The sequence below is a fragment of the Protopterus annectens genome, chromosome 9.part0, assembly GCF_019279795.1.
Source record: "Protopterus annectens isolate FY-2018-M chromosome 9.part0, PAN1.0, whole genome shotgun sequence".
Classification (NCBI taxonomy): domain Eukaryota; kingdom Metazoa; phylum Chordata; order Ceratodontiformes; family Protopteridae; genus Protopterus; species Protopterus annectens.
This window is the reverse complement of record NC_056743.1, coordinates 1,459,710,669-1,459,728,095: the sequence shown is the minus strand read 5'-3', so window position 1 is coordinate 1,459,728,095 and position 17,427 is coordinate 1,459,710,669. Positions and strand designations below refer to the sequence as shown.

The following is a 17,427-nucleotide window of genomic DNA, read 5'->3' as shown; positions in this document are numbered from 1 at the left end:
TGTCACGTGTGTGCTTCCACAATAGGACAAAACATAAACTAAAATAATTAGGCAAAGTGACATACAGGCAGTAGTGGAAGGATTAAGCAGCAAATAACCCGTCGTTCAAGAGGAGAATAGGGGTGCTTCTTGGGTGCCAACACAATTTTCCTGCTATGTTGCTTCAGTGATACCAAGTGAGATGGGTCAGCATGGAGGGGACAACCCGATGAGGAGCACTAGGCTTTAATGCTGTATATCTTTACTTTGGCTTCTGATTCCAGCTGTGCCCACAGTGTAAAGCAATCTTTCATCATACGTGTGTAGTAGTTTTCTTGGTAACCCATCCGGGTAATACGTGTTTGGCCATGAGAACTGCCGCGGGAATGTGGCAAGATAAACTGTCTGTTCTCCATATGCCCGCGCAATACTAGACCCCGCGAGATCCCAGCAAAGCTCCTACCCGACGACGAGATCCCAAGCTCCCTCCCGAGAGTGTTCTGACTGCTGCTGTTGCAGTCCGGACGCGATCTATCCTTCCAGCATGTCTGTGCACTTTAAATATGATATAATAAAAGAAATAACCTACAGTTTAAACAATTATACCAATTCAGAGATAATGTGAAAACATTGGTTAAGAAGATGACACTGATTTAATATTTACAGAAATTACAACTTGAAGTGGGAGAAAAGACAAGGTTATCTCCTACAGCGTTATTGCATATTTAGATAGAGAGTAAGGGGATAGAAATTGATTGAAGTAAGGAAGTAAGTGAAGAAGGGGGAATAAGGAGGTGTAAGTTATGAATAGGTACTTGTTCATATTTAAGGATATACTTTATCCTGCATTTGAAAAAGAACAGAGCCAGATTTGGCTAGGAAATATTTCAGAATGGTTTTAAAGGCTATGAATTAGGGTATTGATCTGATAGATATAGGTAAGGAGTTCCATACCTTAGCAACATGGTACGAGTACAGGCCATGTTAGCAGATTTGATAGGGTTGTGAACAAAGAGGAAATTTTGGTCATCGGATCGTAATGACCAAGTGAGAACATAATGGTGTAGAATGGTATTTAGTGCTGGACAAGCATATGGATGCTGAATAATTTTATAGGTGTTGAAAAGCCTTGTATATGTTAGTTTATGGGTATTTCTAACCAATTTAGGCTTTTTAGTGCTATACAGTGATGGGTTTTGAAAGGAGTATTGCTGCAAGTTTAACCACTTTATTACAGCATTTTTCAAATGTTGCTTTTTGTGATGCCTGGAAGTTAATGAGGACAAGAGTGCATTAAAGTAGTGAGGGGAGGAGGTAAATAGTAGCAAGTGTAGTTTTTAGTTACATTGGTAAGATAAATGTTGGCTCTATAAAACATCCCTAGTTTTTGGTGATTTTTTTATGCAATTTTGTATATGGAGGGCAAATTTAAGGTTATCATCCACTATCATCCCTATCAATTTGCTATGAGAAGTGACTTCAATAATTGTATTATTAAGAGAAAGGATTTTAAACTTTTGTTTATTTTTTCATGAGAGAGGGATTTTGGCTAAATGTAGTAGTTTTTTTGGTAGGAGTTAAGCATGAATTTTGAGTTACTAAGCCATATTTTAGTGGCTTTTGAAGCTTTTTGAGTAATTTTTGGAGATATGTCAGGTTTTCTGATGTGCATATGATTGTGGAGTTATCTGTGTATTATATTAGGGATGTCTGTTATACAGATATTTGGAGGGTGATGGTGAGAATGTTAAAGAAGTGGGGAGCAAGGACCAAGCCGTCTGGTATACCATTAGTGAGTGGGAGGTATGGAGAGATGGCAGAGTGCCATTTTACTGACTGATATCTGTTAGACAAGTAGCTTTTGAATCATGAAAGGGTGGGCTGAGATAGACCTGGTAAGGACATTTGAAATAGAAGTTTGCTATAACAAATTGTGTCGAAGGCTTCAGAGAAGTCTAGAAATAAGGAGACCAGCTTTTCATTATCTCTAGCTTTATTGACAGTATCTAAAAAGGTTAGAAGTGCAGTGTTAGTACTATGGGAGTGATGGAAGCTGTGTTGTGTGCGGTACAAGATTTCTTTCTGAAGGAGATAGTTTAACAATTGTTTTTGAATACATTTTTCAAGTCTTTTAGGAGTGGGGTAAGATGTCTGTTGAATTTCCTTCTTTTTATAGAGGGATAATGTGTGATTTTTGCTAGACACAGGGAATGTGGAATTCCTGGACTGACTTATTTATAAGGCTTGAGGCAGCACAGGAAATGCTATTGGCTGCTATTTTAAAGTACTCTCTTGGAAGGTAATCAGGTAAAGTAGAGCATGGTGCCCTGTGCAAATAGTGGGATAAAGGAACTAAATCTTTAACAACAAATAAATAAGATACTTTAGCATAATAAGTTAATATCCCAATGCATCGCCCACCTCTGCAACATACTTACCCTACATGTCAAACAGAGCAGCACCTTTTCTACCTTCAAGGTAAAGGTAGACGATTAAATGGGTAGGCTCAAATTCTTCGCTGATCCATCTAATACTGCCTGCCATGAGGTTGGAGGGGACTTTGTAATACGGGTTACTTGACAAGGCTTATAATGGATTTCAGACCGGTTGCCTAGTTATTACCCACTATCCAGTGAACCTGTGAACAACCTCCATTAACCTTTATAATAGATGGAGCCTGCTATTGAGTAAATGAGCTGCTCAACACCATGCAAAGAAGAGGTTCCAAGGGCTCCAATAGAGACTGTGCTTAACTGCAAGTACGAAAATAAGATATTTTAACAACTGCGGGATTTATATGCTTCATCTAGATTTTACTAGGACTCATTCCTGGGAAAGAAATTTGGATAGCACTCTATTGCATTTCTTCTGGTGACAAAAAGGGGAATTCACCAGTTTCTCTGACCACTTTTTGCTGTGGGTTGCTTTCTCTGATTATCTCTTGACTGTCTGTAGCTGAAACTATTTGCATTTGAATTACTCAATGACGCACAACTTCACATTCATTTCAGCTAAGCTGCTGAATCTTTGAAATTCACAGCAGTGCACTAAACATATACAATGTAACTTATTAGTGTGTTATTTTTTATTTCTTATCCTGGAAGCATCAAAGGTAAGGATAAACAGGTCCCACTTATTATTCTTATTAGTTAGAGTAGCCTGGATACTATTCTGCATCATATATATAGTAAGACTACAGTTCATGTGACATTATTCAATACATGAATTTTGACTGTTTTTTTCTGATTAAATATTATTGATTATTACTACTACTTTTCACTGATTATTGTAACTGATTTTCATAGGTTCATAGGTGTGTACTAGGCTAATGGCCCTGGAGCCTTTAGAAGTCTCGCCCAAAAAATTGCCCAGGCACCGTGCCACCCAATGTTAGTTCACAGTTCCCCTATCCAGCAGAGGCAACTGGAATGATCCCTGGAGTGAACTTTCTGTTACCCATCCACTCGTCAAGACTTCTTCTGAAGAGGGCCAGCAAGGTGCTCTGCTTGACATGAATGGGAAGCTTATTCCAGAGTATGGGCAGTCTTTGGGAGATGAACCTGTCCCTCTAGCATGTTCTGTTAATTGTGCTAATGAGGTTGTGATCTCTGGACCGTGTGGCGCAGTGAGATTTCTTTAGGTGTAGCATTTCAAGTAGGGCTGGGTCGGACATGGCTTTGTAAGTCAAGCAGAGATCACCTCTAAGTAGACGATAAGAGACTGAGAATAGCTGAAGTTTCTTGAGTATCTGATTCAGTATCTGATTTTTATAAATTTGCTAACCTGAACAGAACATTGGACACACTTGCCCCTACTCATGGTTGCTAAAGGAGCACTGTTTGACTGAATGGCTTGCTCAAAGTAACATAGTAGCCGAAAGCATGTGGAAGGACTCAAGCCCTATAACCGCATTTTAACAGCATAGACCCTTAGGCCGCGGTGGTGCAGTAGTGCAGTGGTTTGCTTTGCCACCTCACAGCAAGAGGTTCTGCAGTTCGTTCCATGGCTGGGTGCCTTCTGTGTGGAGTATGCATGTCCTCCCTGTGGCCACGTGGGTTTCCTCTTGGAGCTCAAGTTTCATCCCACATCCCAAAGACATGCTGTAGGTGGATTGGACACTCTAAATTGGCCCTAGGCATCAGTGCGTGCATGTGTGTGCCTTTTCTGTGGAAGGTTGGGTGCCGGGCTGGCAAGTCGACACCATGAAACTCCACTGCTAATTATGAGCGGACAGGTGATCCACTGTGGTGACCCCTAATTGGGAAAAGCCAAAATAAGAAGACCCTTAATCCTCTGTGGGGCCTACAAATTACGGTTGTCTATTATCACTGCTAGTTTTCATTCCAGTCAGTTTTACCAGTGTATTCTATGCCATCCTTGGCTATTGCTAACTGCTGAAATGCAGTGGCATTCTGTCGTTTCTTGAAATGGATGTGTGTTTTCTGTGTACTTCTGATTATTACCACTACAGCTGGTATATACTGCACTTCAAATTATTACCATTACAGATGGTATATACTGCACTTCTGATTATTACCACAACCATTGGTATCTACAGCACTTCTGATTATTACCTCTACCATTGGTATCTACAGCACTTCTGGTTATTACCATTACAGTTGGTATATACAGCACTTCTGATTATTGTCACTACAGTTGGTATATACAGCACTTCTGGTTATTAGCACTACAGTTGATATATACTGCATTTCTAATTATTACTACTACTACTGTTGGTAAATACTGGCCTTCTGATTATTACTACTACCATTGGTATATACTGCACTTCTGATTATTCCACTACAGTTGGTATATACTGCACTTCTGATTGTGACCCGTACAGATGGTATATATAGCACTTCTGATTATTACCACTACAGATGGTACATACTGCACTTCTGATTATTACCACAACCATTGGTATCTACAGAACGTCTGATTATTACCACTGCAGTTGGTATATACTGCACTTCTGATTAATATCCACTACAGTTGGTATATATAGCACTTCTGATTATTACCACTACTGTTGATATATACTGCACGTCTGATTAATATCCACTACAGTTGGTATATATAGCACTTCTGACTAATATCCACTACAGTTGGTATATATAGCACTTCTGATTATTACCACTACTGTTGATATATACTGCACGTCTGATTAATATCCACTACAGTTGGTATATATAGCACTTCTGACTAATATCCACTACAGTTGGTATATACTGCACTTCTGATTATTACCACTACAGTTGGTATATGCAACACTTCTGGTTATTAGCACTACAGTTGGTACATACTGCATTTCTAATTATTACTACAACTGTTGGTAAATACTGGCCTTCAGATTATTACTACTACCATTGGTATATACTGCACTTCTGATTAATATCCACTACAGTTGGTATATACAGAACATCTGATTGTTTCCACTACCATTGGTATATACAGAACTTCTGATTATTACCACTACAGTTGGTATTTACAGCACTTCTAATTATTATCAAAATTGTTGTTATATACAGCACATCAGATTATTACCACTACAGTTGGTATATACAGAACTTCTGATTATTACCAGTATAGTTGGTATATACTGCACATCTGATTATTACCACTGCTGTTGGTATATACAGCAGTTCTGATTATTACCACTAATGTTGGCATATACTGTACTTCTAATTATTACCATTACAGTTAGTATATACAGAACTTCTGATTGTAGGTTCATAGGTAGGTACTAGGCTATCAGCCCTAGGGCCTATACAAGCTCAGCCAAAAAGGTACCCTGACTTTTGCCACCCAAGAAAATTATTTTCCTGTGCCACTGTTGAGCAGAGCCACAGAAGTGATCCCCGGGGTGAATTTCCTATTTCCCATCCAATCATCAAGATTTTTCTTCAAGAGTGCTAATGAGGAGCTTTGTTTGATATAGATAGGTAGTTTATTCCAGAGTATGGGGAGTCTCTGGGACAGGAATCTATCACACCAGCATGTTCTGTTTATTGTGGTGACAAGGTTTAGGTCCCTAGAGCATGTAGCATGGAGGGATTGGGATTTCTTTAAGTGGAGCATGTACAACAGCTCTGTGTTTGACATAGCTTTGTATGTTAGGCAGAGATGACCTCTGAGTAGGCGATATGCGACGGAGTAAAGCTGGAGTTTTTTGAGATGGTCTGCGTAGGGCATCTGTTTGAGGCCGGTAATCCTCTTTATGAGGTATTTCTGTGGCCTTTCCAGTTGTTGTAGATGTCTTGTGAGGTACATACCAAGAGGGGCGCTGTACTCTATAATGGGTCTAATGAGTGATGAGTAGAGGGGAACAATGTCCTCTTTTTTTCTGGATGAGAAATCTTTTGTGATGAAGTGTGCCATATAGAAGGATTTCCTGACTACTGTGGCAATGTGATTATCAAAGGATAGATTACTGTATCATTTGGCATATACAGCACTTCTGATTATTACCACTACAGTTGGTATATACAGTACTTCTGATTATTACCACTAAAGTTGGATTATACTGTACTTCTAATTATTACCACTACAGTTAGTATATATGGAACTTCTGATTATTACTGTATCACTTGGTATATACAGCACTTCTGACTATTACCACTACTATTGGTCTATACAGTACTTCGGATTATTCTACTGCAATTGGTATATACTGAACTTATAATTATTATCACTAAAGTTGGCATATACTAAACTTTGATTATGACCACTGCACTTGGTATATACTGCACTTCTGATTGTTGCTAATAAATGTAATATGCATTGCATATCCAGTTTAGTTACATTCTGAGCCACTCCCGATAGTGTCATAACAATGCTCTTTTTCCACTTCTGATTACCCATCTTCCCTTAGCATGTACCATGCGTAGCCAGATTCTTAGCTTCCATGCCATCCTTGAAAGTGGCACAAATGCTGCACTTCTGACTACTGCTGTTACATGTTAAGCGTCAGATTATTGTCATTATTTGTGTTAAACTTACATTATGAGTGGTTATAATCCTGCTTCTCTACATTCATTGCATAGTGACTTTAGTGTCATCAGGGCAATCCTTGAGAGCAACATGTCACTGTTGTGCTGCACTTCTGATTACTGATATGCTACACTTCTGATTACTGCTGTTATGCTGCACTTCTGAAATTTCATTTCTGTACTGCACTTCTGGTTAGTGCACTGTTGTGTTGCACTTCTGATTAGTGCATTGTGTTGCAGTTCTGATTACGGATGCTGTGCTGCACCTCTCATTACTGCACTGTTGAGCTGCACTTCTGACTACTGCACTATTGTATTGCACTTCTGATCATTGCACTGTTGTGCTGCACTTCAGGTTACTGCTGTGCTGTACTTCTGACTACTGATGTTGCTCTGCACTTCTGATCACTGCTGTTGTTTTACACTTCTGATTACTGTGCTGTTGTGCTGCACCTCTAATTACTATGCTGTTGTACTGCACCTATGATTACTGCTTTTGTGCAGCACATCTAGTTATTGCACTGTTGTACTGCACTTCTGATTACTGCACTGTTGTGCTGCACTTCTGATTATTGCTGCTGTGCTCCCCATCTGATTACTGATGATGTGCTGACCTTCTGATTACTGTGCTGTTATGCAGCACTTCTGATTACTGCATTGTTGCATGTACATTTCTGGTTATTGCACTGTTATGCTGCACTTCTGATTACTGCTGCTGTGGTACACTTCTGATTACTGCTGTTGTGCTGCACGTTTGATTACTGCTGTTGTGCTGCACTTCTGATTACTGCTGCTGTGCTACACTTCTGATTACCGTGCTGCTGTGCTGCACTTCTGATTACTGCTGCTGTACCGCACTTCTGATTACTGCTGTTGTGCTGTGCTTCTGATTACTGCTGTTGTGCTGCATGTCTGATTACTGTGCTGTTGTACTGCACTTCTCATTACTGCTGCTGTGCTGCACTTCTGATTACTGCTGTTGTGCTGCGCTTATGATTACTGCTGTTGTGCTGCATGTCTGATTACTGTGCTGTTGTACTGCACTTCTGATTACTGCTGTTGCGCTGTGCTTCTGATTACTGCTGTTGTGCTGCATGTCTGATTACCGTACTGTTGTACTGCACTTCTGATTACTGCTGTTGTACTGTGCTTTTGATTACTGCTGTTGTGCTGCACTTCCAATTTTTGTACTGATGTGCTGCACTTCGGATTACTGTGTTGTTGTGCTGTACTTCCAATAATTGCACTGTTATGCTGCACTTCTAATTATTGCTCTGTTTTGCTGCACTTCTGATTAATGCACTGTTATTCTGCACTTCTGATTACTGCACTGTTGTGTTGCCCTTCTGATTACTGTTGCTGTGCTGCACTTCTAATTACTGCTGTTATGCTGAACTTCTGATTACTGTGTCATCATACTGGACTTCTGATTATTGCTCAGTTGTGTTGTACTTCTGATTAATGCTGCTGTGCTTCAACTCTGATTATTGCACTATTGTGCCACACTTCTGTTTATTGCTGTGTTGTACTGCACTTCTGATTACTGCTGCTGTGCTGTACTTCTGATTACTACGCTGCCGTGCTGCACATCTCATTATTGCAGTATTGTGTGCACTTCTGATTACTACAATGTGTTGCACATTTGATTACTGTGCTGTTGTGCTGCACTTCTGATTGCTGTGATGTGTTGTACTTCTGATTACTGAGCTGTTGTGCTGTACTTCTGGTTACTGCTGTTGTGCTGCACTTCTGATTATTTTGCTGTTATGCACCACCTAAGATTACTGCACTGTTGTGTGCACTTTTGATTATTGTTGCTGTGCTGCACTTCTGATTACTGTGCTGTTGTGTTGCACCTCTGATTATTGCACTGTTGTGCTGCACTTCTGATTACAGCTGTTGTGCTGCATTTCTGATTATCGCACTGTTGTGCTGCATGTCTGATTATTGCACTGCTGTGCTGCACTTCTGATTACTGCTGTTGTGTTGCACTTTTGATAACTGCTGCTGATTTTGTTACATGGGATTTATTGCCTGGCTACTGATGTTGTGTTGCACTTCTGACTGCTGCTGTTAACCTTTGTTATACTTCATTTATTGTCTTTATTCACAGTACTCCTGATCTATCAAGGATGCCTGCTATATGTAATACTCTGATCCCAGCCTAGCTTATTCTGTTCTTTTACTTATCATTTGTATTGCTAACCTATCTTTCAGAGGACTACCATTGCTATTCCTGACTCTTTGCTTACCACACCCATTTTCTTATCCTTACATATTCTTTACTATTCTGTTGCCCATATTCTTATCTTTATACTAGCATAATCTGTTTTATAATTTTAAGTCTTTAATCAATCAGAAAATAATCACTGGGGATTCTCAAGTTGAGAGACTGCCCCCCAAGGCTTCTCTGAGCTTGAATCGCAAAAGTGATACTAACTAAAAAATACACATATATAGATTGAATTCCAGCTGATGAACTCAGTCTTGTCAGACAAGCTTCCAAGTCAATTTAAGAGAATAAACCCAATCCATGATCACCAATCTCCTATTTTCCTATTTCAAAAGTTGAATAAAACCACTGAAGTCTTCCTTTTGGTTTTCAAAAGCTTTATTTGTGAAGAACATCCAACAAAGGTAGGTGAGCGCTGTGGCAAAAAGAATCTCTTCATTTTATTTCAGTTGTCTTGTAACAAGTAATCCACTCTGGCCTCCGCTGAGCATCCTCTAGTCATCTACCAGACAAAGCATTAAAGGGCATGAGAAGGCATGATACATGGTTAATAATTTAATAATTTTGTAAGATTTTTTGAAATGTTTTAGATTCTGACACCATATAGTCCAGTCCTATTATTCAACCATGGATAATGTTCCCTGAGTAGATTGGAGGACTGGGTTAATTCCCTTAAATTGACTTGGAAGCCTGTCTGGCTAGATTGAGTTCGTCAGCTGGAATTCAATCTATGTATGTGTAAAATTCTAAGGCTACACTAATTACAAAAACAGTACTATAGGATAAGAGGATTTAATCCAGCTTCATTACTTACAACTCATTAAACTCTATTGGCTAATATAGAATCTTACTCAGCACTTGCTCCTTCTGTGGCCAGCCATTTAGCAGTTTGTACTTTGAAGCAATGCAGTAACTGCCTCATACTTACCAAAAGCATTTTATTGCTAACTTAAGAAAATACAAACTGTGAAAGATGAACTTGGTGGCCTACCACTCAAATGAAACCTCATTTTTAAGCATCATACTCACTCCTTTACTGCACAGATAAACTCCAAAACACCTACTTATATTACATTTGTCAAGAGGACACTGTCTAACCATTATAATACACTAAAGAACCCTTAGTTATTAGATCAAACACTAACATTTCTATGTCCAAAACTAAACATTCACTATACATATGTCTAACAGTCACCTGGGTGCTGACACCAAGCTGTTAAAGTCTACTAAGTCTACTTATGCCTTTTTTAATTCTTTTAGTAATAGGAAACTCCATTATGGACACACTGATACCACACCCAGCAATCTGGATAAGAACAAGGTCATGACTACATGTCTTTCTGGAGCCAGAGTCTGAAATGTCATAAGGTACCTGAGATCCATCCATCCTGAAAAATATGATTATGAACTTGTCATGTTTCTTGGTGAATGATTGTTAGGTTTTCTATGTAAGAGAGCATGCAGAGGATGTAAGACAACTTGCTCTGTGTGTCAAAAACAAGAAATACCCTGCCTTGTTTTGTAATCTGCCATCACCTAGAATAATGCAGAGATAATAAGCTCCAATAATTGGTTATTTAGCTATTGCCATTCGATGTGAGTTCAGTATGAGACAGAAAGAGATGAGATGGCTGTATAGTCTTCCTGTTTTGACAAGATGGCTTGCATATGTCTTGCCAGGGTTTGTTCATTCTGAGTACAGCCTTTGTTGCCTGCATTTTAAGGCAGAGTCCATCTACTCAACATTGCATCTTAGTTCTAAACCAGAAAGCATTAAACTGACTCACAATGCCATGAGTCTTATCTAAAAAAAAAACAAATTTGAGACCCTACTGCAACTGAAATGCATTCGTATATGTGTGTATGTCAGCATGGTTTTACTATAATGAAAGCATGTCATCTATTCCTAGGTTTAGTGCCTGTCATACTTACTGGCATGGCAATTATAGGAAAGTATCAGAATTTGTCATGGAGCCTATTAATCTCCCAACAGATTCTTCATAATCCTATTTATACGGGTCATATTTGGCATTAATAACCGGGCAGCCTGGAATGTTTTGGTCCCAAGAATATGGCATTCTAATCTTTTGAAAAGGCTAAATAAATAACATTAAGAAACCACTTTTTATGGCTAACTATATATTACTCTCCATGTCCTCTGTTGAGTATGATAGGTGAATGTCTTAGCCAAAATCCCCCTAAATCCAAAAGCTATTGCACTAGGTGACCTCAATTATCTGTCTATACTTTGGCTTTCTTGACTTTATAAATGCTACTTCCTTAAATAAATAGCTAACTTCCCTCCTAGGGGACTGAATATCCACAATATCCTTGATCTCAGCCTAACTAATCTGTCCCTCTTCTTTCACACTTTCCCATGTATCAATGTCCAGCATTAAATCAGACCAAAAACATGTTGTCTTTTCCTTTGAAATGGGTAGTTTTTACCCTGCAAATACCTCTTTGTTTTGAGAAATTTAAAAAGACTAATCATCGACAGCTGCTAAATAACATAACTAAATGTATTTATTTTATTTTATGTATTGGCATTTTTTTATCAGGACTGCCCATCTGGGAATAGGCTGCCATGTTTTAGCAGAGACCTAGGCAGGAAAGCTCCAAGTATATATACATATATAAAAGGTACAAAAAGCACATAAGAAAATTGCAATGACTTTAAGCACTTTAATAAAATGAATGCAAATAGAGCACATAGTAAAAGATATACATGGTTTTGCAAAAGACAGCAGAACATATCAACAGGTAAGACATTTTGTAAGTCATGAATAAAGTCTAATATACAAGTACAGTAACAGTTCAAAACAAATGAAGTGGAAGGAAAAAAGAGAAAGTTGTGAAATCAATCTTTTAAAAAATTAAGTCTGAGGGGAAAAAGATTTTAAATAATGTGTTTCTGGAAGTGATAGTTATACAGCAGTGTACAGGAGGAGTTAAGTAAGAAGACAAGTTTTGGAGGGAACACCAAGGGCATAGGTAGATTTACCATCACAGAAATTTGTTGGATCATGCATTGGTTGTGGTAGAGGATGAAATGGATGGTTAGTAGTTAAGCTGAGTCAGGGGAATGCTGGGTAATTTTGCATAAGAGGATGTAGGATTATTGTCATGAAGACAGGTTATAAGGTGCCTGTATATGGTTTGTGGTTGGATAGAGGAAGGCATAAAAGGGATATGATTTGAAAAGGGATGAAAGGATATTAAGAGAACAAATCAAGTTAGTAGGCCAAGATAAGTTGAAAGCAAGGATGAGGGCTGGAAGTGGTAAGGAAAAGGAAAATGAAAGTATGTGGTTTAGGAAGAAAGAATGATAGAAACATGGGCTGTATATATATTTACACACATATATATATATATATATATATATATATATATATATAGAGAGAGAGAGAGAGAGAGAGATAACATGTCAGTGTCATGTTTTTAGGTAAGGTGAGGTTTAACATACTTTAGAATACACTGTGCAGATGGATAGGATTTTTTTGTCTAGCCAGGATATGAGCAGGAACACAAGTATGTTTTCAATAGGTGTTTTAACTGAAACTTGTACAACATCACCTGAGGTATTTGCTTAAATACAGGGGGGGGGGATATTAGAGATGTAGGAAGAATAGAAAGAGTTACTAACAGAGTTATCTTTTTTAGTTAATAGGAGTACTTTTATTATCAACTGAGGGGAGACTCAGAGAACACTGCAACAATTATCCATCTTGCTTCTAAGTTTTCAGTGTGTATCTTGACATCCCCTCCTCGTATACTTTCAGTTATTCTACCTATAGCCTTAAAAGAAAATACATGTTGCATACTAGTATCACTAATATGTCTGGCAAGAGCATTAAAAGTACTACCTTTCCTTATATGATACACATGTTCCCTAATTCTATCTTTGAAGGTTCTATAAGTTTTACCTACATAGAACTTTCTGCAGGTGTTACATGTAGCAAGGTAGACTATATGCTGGGAATCACATCTAGCATTGATGTCAAGATACACACTGAAAACTTAGAAGCAAGATGGATAATCAGACTTAGAGCAACCACAGTACATGGTTTAAATGAAAATATTCCCTTGAGACCACTTTTAAAGAATAAACCATTGCGTAGATGAAATAGTCTTTTTTGAATGTACATATATTTTGACATATGTTTTTACAAGCATTTTTAAGTATTTTTATATATGTTTATATATGTATGTATTTATGTCATAAGCTATGACTTTATGCACAAAGTATTTTGCTGTAATATGCCTTTAAGAATGACTTGGAGACTTAATGGCAATTAGTATAAATTGAGATGTTACCATTTTAATTAAGTACACCTGAAGAAGCCTACTTGGTGAAAGTGCTTGTGTTTTGTGTCCTTTGGATATTAAATTTTTATACCCTGGAGCCTTACCTCAGTGTCTTTTTTGCTGTTTTTACGAGGTTCATTTTCTTTCTGAGGTACCTGGTCACAGTTGGAATTTTTATACTTCTTATTTATTCATCTCTTTGCTGTTTCAACAGAACCAGGATTATGGCAACAGGCACTGCTCTTAATATGGAAGACATTGAATTGGACTATACACCTATTTTGAATGACTTATGGACAAACAATAATGTGAGTCAGTTTATCTCTAAGGTGAGCGAAAAGCATAATCCCTTGATATGTGGCAGTGCTCTTCTAGAGAATGAAGATACTGTTAATATTGATTATGTTGCACTGAAAAGTGAGTTATTTATGATTGAGAAAGATCTACTGAAGTTAAAAAGGACTCAGTTTGAGAAATACCATCTACAGACCTGTGTATCTGAAGATATTATTCCTAGGGGTCTAAGAATTTTAAAAATGCCTGCTCAGGAAGACTGTGACCCTGTTTTGCTTTCCACCTGGCAGAAACTTAATAGCCAGACTAGTTTTGGATATTTAAAGTTATTGATTGAATCAGCTGAGAAAGAAGAATTGAAGTTATTGTCCATGGTTAAATCTAAATATCTAGGCATTTGTGCCAAGTATGAACCAAGTGTGCTTACTAAACCTTTTAATGACATGCTTGACAATGTGTTTGCCTATGTTCGTAGGTTAACACAAGTTAAACTTTAAAAATTGCAAAGAGATAGAATGGACTTCTCTGCAGGTCAGGTGTTTATGTGGCCGAGAGCAGTCCCTTTGGTTGGTTCTAATAGAAATGGTACTGGCCGTGGTACTGTACCGACAAGTCGAGCTTCATTGAATCCTGCTGAGACGAATCTTATTGTTATGATGAATCCTGAGACTGAGAGTGTGCATGAGGAACTGGATAGGAGGAGTCCCGCAACTATTGAATTAGGTTGCAACCGCTCTTTGAATGAAACAGTAGTCCCTAAAAAGGAAATTCTAGTAGCCCAGGCCCAGGTCCATCGTGTGATCAATGGTAGTATACAGAAAGGCAATGATGAGTTGCAACCAGCAACATCCCCTTTTTTAGGCAGTCCACGTCCTATGGGACTGCAATTTCCATTAGCAACAAGGAGCAGATCTGCGAGTCGAGGCAGAGGAAGGATGGATCAGACAGAGCCAAGGGGAGAAGCACAACAAGGAACAAATGGAAACAAACGGACAGCTTGGTGAGGCTGTACAATATAAAGAAGGCATTTCTCAACATGAAAAATTAGTTATTAATTTATCTAGGTATAAACTCTCTAAAGCTGAACATAATGTCTTGAATAACCGACTGTCGTTTATTCCAACCATGGACTCTCATATTGTTAATGTTGTGCTTGATATTAAACTGTTTACTAGGAATTTAATGCTTAAGTTGTTGTATGATAATAACAATAGTAGCAAAGTTAATATTTTTAGAAAACCTAGTACTTATATGCCTCAATTGAACCTATTATTGACTGCTTTTGAAAAAGTGTGCATAGATGATGCATATAAAGTTTTTTATGACTTGAATACAAAGTATGATAGTAAGAAGTGGCACAATTTGAAAACTGATGAACGTTTAGCATTAAAGAACTTGCAGACTAATTCTATGATTATGATACGCCCAGCTGATAAAGGAGGGCCCACTGTTGTTTTAGATAAAGATGATTATGCTAAAAGAATGTTCCTGATGTTAAGTGATGATATGTTTTATAAAGTTATAAGTAAAGCGCATGTTAATAGAATTATTAGTATCATACATAAACAACTGAAGGACATGCTCACAGCGAATTTGTTAGATGTTAGTTTATATAATTATTTTCTGATTACCAGCCCCACTATACCCATTATTCAAGGTCTACCCAAAATACATAAGAGTATGACAGACCCTCCCATGAAACCTATAGTAGCTGGTAGAAATTGGTGCACTGAATCAGTCTCCAGTTTTCTAGAGAAAACATTGAGACCATTGATTAATGAAACTTGTCACATTTTAAAAGACACTGAACAGTTTGTTAAAGACTTGTATACATTTATTCATGATAGAGTACAAGATACAAGTATACAATTGTTGCTGGTTACACTTGATGTAACTTCTTTGTTCACGGTCATACCCAATGATTATGGCATCAATAGTGTCATTAAATTGTTGGTTGCAAGTGGGAAATATGACAGTAATTTTACAGAATCTGTACGACTGTTATTGAAGTTAGTTCTAGAAACTAATATTTTTATTTTTCAAGATAAATATTATTGGCAACGTCAAGCAGTTGCCATGGGGACTTCTTGCGCCAACAGCTATGCTAATGCTGTGATGTTGGGATGGGAGCAAGTGATACTAGAGAATGTCACCCTTAAAGAAAAGATAAGATTCTTCCGCAGATTTGTGGATGACCTTTTTTAGTTTGGGGGGGTACAGTTGATGAGCTTGAAACTTTTGTTGAATATATGAACACTACTACGAGCTTCTTGAGGTTTACAGTGAATCACTCTTATAGGGAAGTTAATTTTCTGGACGTTACCGTGTTGCAGGACCTGAATGGTCACTTTAATGTCAGGTTATATAGGAAGGAATGCCGTATTAATAATTTACTTAATAGAGATAGCATGCATCCCCAGTTTATATTCAAGAATGTAGCACAAAATCAGTTCTTTAGAGCATCCAGATTAAATGCTGATGTTACAGACTTTGATGTACAGCTTAGTAAAGTTCAAGATGAGTTAAGAGAAAGAGGTTATGAACTGAACCTTATTGACCAAGGGTTACAAAATGTAATGAAAATGAGGCAAAGTAAAGCTAAGCCTTATTTCTCTAATTATACGGCAGTTAATAAGAACACCGAGAGTGCGAATAATTCACAACCTTTGAGACTATCTTTTAGTTATTCTAGGGACATAAAATATTACACTAACATCATTAATAGAAATTGGAATATTTTAAGCTCTGATGCACAAATTAGTAAGTATATAGGAGTTAGACCACAGTTTACTTTTAAGAATCAGAAATCTTTACGTAGGCAGTTATGTTATCCAAACCCAAACACTGTACTAAGCACTGCTAAAGGTAGTAGACCGTGTGGTAAATGTAACTTTTGTAGTTTTATAGATACAAATATAACTTATCAGCATCCGGATACTCAAGAGATCTATAATTTTAATGTCAATGCTAGATGTGATTCCTAGCATATTGTCTACCTTGCTACATGTAACACCTGCAGAAAGTTCTATGTAGGTAAAACTTATAGAAACTTCAAAGATAGAATTAGGGAACACGTGTATCATATAAGGAAAGATAGTACTTTTAATGCTCTTGCCAGACATATTAGTGATACTAGTATGCGACGTGTATTTTCTTTTAAGGCTATAGGTAGAATAACTGAAAGTATACGAGGAGGGGATGTCAAGATACACACTGAAAATGTAGAAGCAAGATGGATAATCAGACTTAGAGCAACCACAGGACATGGTTTAAATGAAAATATTCCCTTGAGACCAGTTTTAAAGAATAAACCATTGCGTAGATGAAATAGTCTTTTTTGAATGTACATATGTTTTGACATATGTTTTTACAAGCATTTTTAAGTATTTTTATGTATGTTTATATATGTATGTATTTATGTCATAAACTATGACTTTATGCAAGGAGTATTTTGCTGTAATATGCCTTTAAGAATGACTTGGAGACTTAATGGCAATTAGTATAAATTGAGATGTTACCATTTTAATTAAGTACACCTGAAGAAGCCTACTTGGTGAAAGCGCTTGTGTTTTGTGTCTTTTGGATATTAAATTTTTATACCCTGGAGCCTTACCTCAGTGTCTT

The 17,427-nt window shown here is 37.6% G+C and overlaps 1 protein-coding gene across 5 annotated transcripts in view; it reads right to left on the bottom strand.

Annotated features, from left to right (window-relative positions):
• Positions 1–17,427, bottom strand: part of LOC122812119 (adhesion G protein-coupled receptor E2-like) — a 1,702,710-nt gene that overhangs the window by 963,590 nt on the left and 721,693 nt on the right. The gene's annotated exons all lie outside the window — the stretch shown is intronic.